Raw genomic sequence first — 6,162 nt, forward strand, 5'->3', positions numbered from 1 at the left:
GGTCTTGCAAAAGTCTGGCAAGTGATGTCAGTTGCTCTTCCTTTTCCCACTGATGCTGTTACTCCATTGTAGAAGGCCACCAAATTGACCAGGCTGCATGTCTCAGTTTCTGCATTTCCTCCTTGTTGCCATATTTTCCCCAAAGCAAAAGAACTTGGAGGTAACCACCTACAGTTATGTGCGAGATTTCAGCATCTATTTCTGATTGTGGCAATAACTTCAGAGGTCACAGTTAATTTACGGTGCCTGTTTTAATTCTGACCAAGGTTGTAGTTGCATCTGACTTCCCAAGGCTGCAATACATGGTGGTGACACAGCCTTGGGCTTCTGCATTTGTGCTAATCCCACGTTCCCTATCTCTGTCTCTCAGGTCAGCTTATGCTGGAAGCAGATGGTATCCCAGAATGAATGAAGGTCAGTGCAGGAGCAGATGCTGATGGGAGGAAGAAAGTCCATGCTAATGAGCTCTGAAGCATCTGCAGGTATGGTACTGGAGGAGGCAACGATGATGTTGGAGGGCTTCCCAGCAGGAAGCTGTCTCATCCAAATACTTGCTGAGTGTTTGGAAGCCCAAAGCTTTCCAGTCTCCAAGCTGAAGGCAGCCCAGAAGCAACATCGTCTTGGTCTGATTGTGTGGTGCCGGTACAGGAGGGTGATCTGAGCTGGATGCAGAAGAGTCATCTTAATTTATCTGTTATTTTACTTCAGATCACCCCATTGGGTGAACATTCTGTTGGTTTCTTAAAATTTGGATCTAGGAGGTGACCCCTCCCTTTGCTTATGATGAAAGCACAGAAGTGCTGTGGGCACTCACCAATTTTGCAATCATTGCTGGGAGGGAGCATTTGTCCCACAGCTGGTGAGCAGAGCTGGTGCTCTGGTGAGCATGCTGCATGTGGAAGCAGAGCTTTGGGCCTCGTTGGAACAGATCACCCTGTGAGAGACCGTCAGAAGCACTGCTGCAGCGTGTGCGTGAGCTGGGCACAGCTCAGGCTGACCAGAACATACAGGTGAGCTGGGTTTGGTGCTGGGAAGAGAATTCAATGCCTTAGGTGTATCTTAGTGAGAAATGTTGGCATTAGCTGTCAAAAATCTTTTCTCCTCAACTGCAAAAGGACAGCGCGACTCAGACTCCTTTACCTGCTGGAGCAGGGCAGTAGCAAAAAGTGGGCAAGCTCCTGCAAGCTGTGCTTGGTTATGGTCTGCCAGCTCCCTACTGCCCTAGATTTCTTATGAGAAGTTTGTTCTAGCTGCTTGGAGTAGTGAAAGGTGGGGAAGAAGTGGTGATCAAGAGCAAAGACTGCACGATAATTCTGGATGGATTTAACTGTGGTATCTGAAGACATTGTTTCTGTCAGAATTATCCCAGCACTGTGCAGGTGTCTCAGCTGAACCCCCTGAGCTGATGTCTGAGAGCAGCTGCCTCCTCCAGCTGAGCCATAGGAAAACTAACTGTGCCCAGTAATTATAATTTTTGCAGATGTTGTGAATGTGCTCCCAAATGTTTCCTTTAGCAATAAGTTATGTCTCAGCACTCTGATATCCCATTTCTGGCACAGCTTGGAACCTCTCTGCAAACCTTGGCTGCCCGTTCCCACCAACATTTCTTCCTTTCTCTCTTTAGAAGCACTGTGGTGCAGCTCCCTGTTTTTGTGAGCAGCAGCCAGCGGGCTGCCGGAGATCCAACAGCGCCTTTCAGCACACAGAGGAACGCGATGGGGACGGACCGTCCTTACTGCCATGCAGAAGAGAGTTTCTGCAGTTCTCTGTCATGAAGAAAGAATGAATTTTGAATGTTACTTCTGAGCAGATGCAGTGCTGCAGGGGATGTCAAGTAACCATTCCTTTTGGGGTGCAGGAAGGAGCAGTGAGAAGTGACGTATTGGTTTGTGTTTCGGCTGTCAAAGAGGAGTTATGTTTTTGGGAGCAGAAACATGGGCTAAGATGGAAAACGGGAGCCTCTGCTCTTACTCAGCCAACAGCAGTTCTCAATGGGAATTCTAAGAACAATAGGCTAAGCAATCATCTCCAGCCATCATCTTCTTCCATTAGGAGGAAGTTTTTCACACAGAGGGTGGTGAGGCACTGGAACAGGTTGCCCAAGGAGGCTGTGGATGCCCCATCCCTGGAGGCATTCAAGGCCAGGCTGGATGTGGCTCTGGGCAGCCTGGGCTGCTGGTTGGTGACCCTGCACATAGCAGGGGGTTGGAACAAGATGAGTGTTGTGCTCCTTTTCAACCCAGACCTTCTAGGATTCTGTGATCTCTCCTTTCTGTGTGGTGGCCATTGTTTGTTTGGCAGTAATGACAAACAGAGGTTTATGGTTTTGTTTTGGTTGGTGGTGGTTGCTGTGGGTAATGACAAAACAAGTGTCACTATGTAGACTTTGAGAGGCAAAAAATGTGTCTTTTGCAGGAGATAGCATTTTGTTTGCTGATGCACTTTTGCTCGGCAGAATTTAGAGCTGTCAAGCAGATTGAGGTTCACCTGCCATCTGAGTGGGAACAAGACTGGTAATGTTTTTTGTAAGTGCATTGCAGTTTAAACATCAGTTTCTGTTCTGGCTGTAGAACAGTGCCCTTTGTTTTTCGGGGGGTGGACATGGGCTAACAGGACAACGCTGTTCCTGGTGTCTGTGAAATCAACACACAGTCTGTTGTTGCAGGGATGGAGCCTGAGCATTCACGGGATGGTGCAGGGTGTGGGGGAAAATGGAAAGTCTCCCCAGGTAAGAAGCTCTTGTGAGCTGTGGTGTAGGTACTGCCTCTAAACAGGGCTGCATGAAGGCCTGCGTGTGATGGAGGAGAGGGGAAAGGGCACTGCAGATCTGTGCTGACTGCAGAAATGGCACAACACTCTAGCAGCAGAAAGGTAAATTGAAGAAACTACTCTTGAAGACCAGAAGTTTGTCGTTGACTGTGCTAAAATCTTCCTCTGAGGAGATGCTCTTCAAGTATTTTTTGTTTCCTTTCTGTCAGAAGCTGGTGCAAAAGCAGTCTTCCTGTGAAGTGCAGGGGAGGAGCACAGAGTGTGGCACAGCATCAAAGATAGGCTTTCTGTCCTTCCCTGGGACTGTTGTGTTTTGCTTCAGGTCTTAATCCCTGGGATTTACAGTTACCTTTCCTGTCCTGATTTGAAACGTGAACCCACAGTTCACCCAAGATCCTAAGATCCGTTACCATGAACACACCAATTTCCTAGTACTGTGGCCCATTTTGCAGTCTGAAAGTAGTTTTGAACTCTTCAAATCTTGTTGCTTCTCCTTTCTTGATTATAGCAGAGAGAGGTTCTGAGCCAAATGGCAAGATCTTAAAGATCTAATTGATCTAAGATCCAATTGGCGACCCTGCACATAGCAGGGGGGTTGAAACTTGATGATCACTGTGGTCCCTTTCAACCCAAGCCATTCTATGATCTACATGAAAGCAGTGAAAGAAGTCTGTTCTGAGGGAGCTCCTCTCCAGGCTGGAGTGCATCCTGGAAGGGCAGGTCCCAGCTCAGGGAAAGACCTTTCCCTGCAGTTGACATCCACTCTTTCTCCAAGACACCGGCTGGAAGAAAGTGCAAGGACTTGGAAGAAGAGAAACAAAAAGCAGAGCTGTGGCCTGCCAAGAAACAAGTGAAGGTAGAGTGCAGAGGGGAGAATGCTCAGAGGATGCAGCAGAGCACAGATGGTGTGCCAGCTCCAGCGGTACACCCTGGGCCTGATCCAGCGCCACGTAAGCAGTTATGGACCTCAAAGTTAAGAGGAAAGAAGGTGCTGCGGTACCTGCCCTGGTGAGCTGCTGCTCTTATCAATCACATTGAGTTTGCTTAGGGTTTGCTTAGCATTTTCCTTCTCTGTAGAGCGGAAAAGAGTTGAAGGCTACAAAGTTCAAAGCAAGAATAAGCCCATCTTTTCCCATTAACTACATACTGGTCTTCTGTATGCCCCACTGGAAATATTCCCTGAGAGGCTTCCTAGACAAATTTCCTTTGTCTTTTTTTTGCTATCTGCTTCTGTGGTACCCATGTTTCTGCAATTTTGCTGTTGACAAAATGAATTTATCTTTTTACTTGCTTTATAGCAAGAAAAAAAGACAAAAAGAGAGGATAGCAGAAATGAAGAAGGCTTCTCTGAGAGCTGCTGCTGCACATGCAAAGGTGAGTCCTTGGCAGTTACAGGGCAGCACTGCAAGTGCCACTCAACTCGGCACTCCATGCCTCATTGCAGTCAATAAACAATCACAATTACAGACTTGCAAAGAGTGCATGGTCTGATTTGTCCAGCAGCATTCAGAAGCTGCTGCACCACCTCCTCGTTATTCGTCTCGTGGTGCTGGATCAGAGCTCCCACAGCTCAATCTGTGAATGCTGCAGTTTGTCAAAGCAATGGCTGCACCAATCCTCTGCACTGCCCACAAGTGCACTGTCTGCAAAGCATGTGCAAGGAATTGCTAGTAGCACAGCCTGGCCCCAGGCATGCTGAGGTAGAGAACAAATCCATAGAGATTTCTGAGTTTTCCCCAGGGCAGCACTCAGCATAACTGCGCGCGTGCACCTCTCTCCTGGCTGGTATCTCTGCTGGGGGAAGAGAGGCTCTGCCTGCTGACTGATCCCAGAAGGATCAGGTCTTCTGACCTCCCTCCAATGGTTGCTTCCCTCATCTTCCCCCCTCTCTTTAGCTGTTTTTATACTACTTTTTACCCTACAGGCAGAGCTTGAGTGCCTTTCATCATTGCATACCTTTGTTCTGGGTGTAAAATTCTCTTGCTTTGTTTTTAAAAGCCTACGCTAAAAACTCCAGATGCATATGCTCACTGAAGGGTTGTAGCACCATTGAAGTGGATAACTTTTGGCCTGGAGGTGTTTTCTAGTTTTATAATGAGTGTTTTTAGTTTTATAATGAGCAAATACAGTTTCAAAGTGTAAGACAAAATGAAGAAGAAAGCTCTAAAGCAGGCAGTTGGGATGCTGGCATGATGATGTTACAAATGTCATCAGTGCCATTATGTTATTATAATTGATTTACGAAATTTATTCCACCATTTCTGCTGCCGTCATCTGGCCAATATGCGGAACGGCAACGAAATTTATTCCGTGGTCTCTGGTGCCCCCTCGTGTGGCCAATATGCGAAACTGCAACTAAGTTTTTTCTCCGGTGCCCCCGCGTAACCAATCTGTGCCCAACAACGAGCACGCAAAAACAGATGTGAATTTCGCACCAAAAAGAGTCCAGTGGGGACTTGCTGCTTGCGCGCTGCAGTGAGGAGAATTGCGCATGAGCACTGCGGTGAGGAAACTGACGCATGTGCATTGCCATGTCCAGGAAGGCGCATGCGTATTACTGCGCTGCAGCTGGTGCATGCATGTTGCATGGCTGAAACCAGCATGTATATATATAGCGCATTACAGAGCCCGGATTTGCTCATATGTATTGCTTTCCTGACACATGCTCGTGTCGGTGCTGCTGCACACCTGTAACGCAATTGAGAATCTCCGAGACGCTGCGAGCTGCTCCGCCGCTGCGAGTCGCTCCAAGCAGAAATGGGGCACTGCAGTACATCAGCGATCTCTGACTCGAGGACTGCAGGGGCTGCAGGAAGGACGCACACTGCAGCCTCCCTGCTTCTGTGGGGTTTGGGATTCGGTGCCAAAAGCAAATCCTTGGCTTTGCTGCACACATCTGTCAGATTGACACTGAGTTTTTCATCACCTCTGATGACGCTGGCTGAAAACAAACTAGAATAAAAAGCACGACAACATCAATTTTCTATTGATTATTTATTATTTATTTATTGACAGATATTCATAAGCACTGAGTGCAGGTTTGCTGGCTTTGTTGAAGTTTTCCTCGTTTTCTTCGTCGTCTCCCTTACCCCCAATTTCTTTTCTGTGTTTTCACACATTGGAATTTCATTCCGCGGTCCCTGCTGCCCCCTCATATGGCCAATATGCAGAACTGCAACGAAATTTATTCCCAGGTCTCTGGTGCCCCCTGGGAAGAAATTAGGGGCCACACGAGGGGGCACCAGAGACTGCGTAGTAAATTTTGTGTGTAAATTTCATGCTGTGCCATGTGCCGCCATCAAACCCAGCCGAGCTGTGCCAATGTCTACCATTAAACCCAGCAGAGCTGTGCCAATGTGCCACCATTAAACCTAGCAGAACTGTGCCAATGTG

General features: G+C 47.7%; 1 long non-coding RNA gene across 2 annotated transcripts in view; it reads right to left on the reverse strand.

The window, feature by feature from the left end:
• Window positions 1-5,783: 5,783 nt before the first annotated feature.
• LOC122191564 overlaps window positions 5,784-6,162 on the reverse strand; it is a 5,619-nt gene continuing 5,240 nt past the window's right edge. For both annotated transcript variants that reach the window (XR_006182428.1, XR_006182427.1), the window contains one exon: window positions 5,784-6,140. This is a non-coding gene — a long non-coding RNA (uncharacterized LOC122191564). The remainder of the gene's footprint in view (window positions 6,141-6,162) is intronic.

This window comes from Lagopus leucura, unplaced genomic scaffold (assembly GCF_019238085.1).
Source record: "Lagopus leucura isolate 7727_CA_CO unplaced genomic scaffold, USGS_WTPT01 34039-0_obj-0_obj, whole genome shotgun sequence".
Taxonomy (NCBI): domain Eukaryota; kingdom Metazoa; phylum Chordata; class Aves; order Galliformes; family Phasianidae; genus Lagopus; species Lagopus leucura.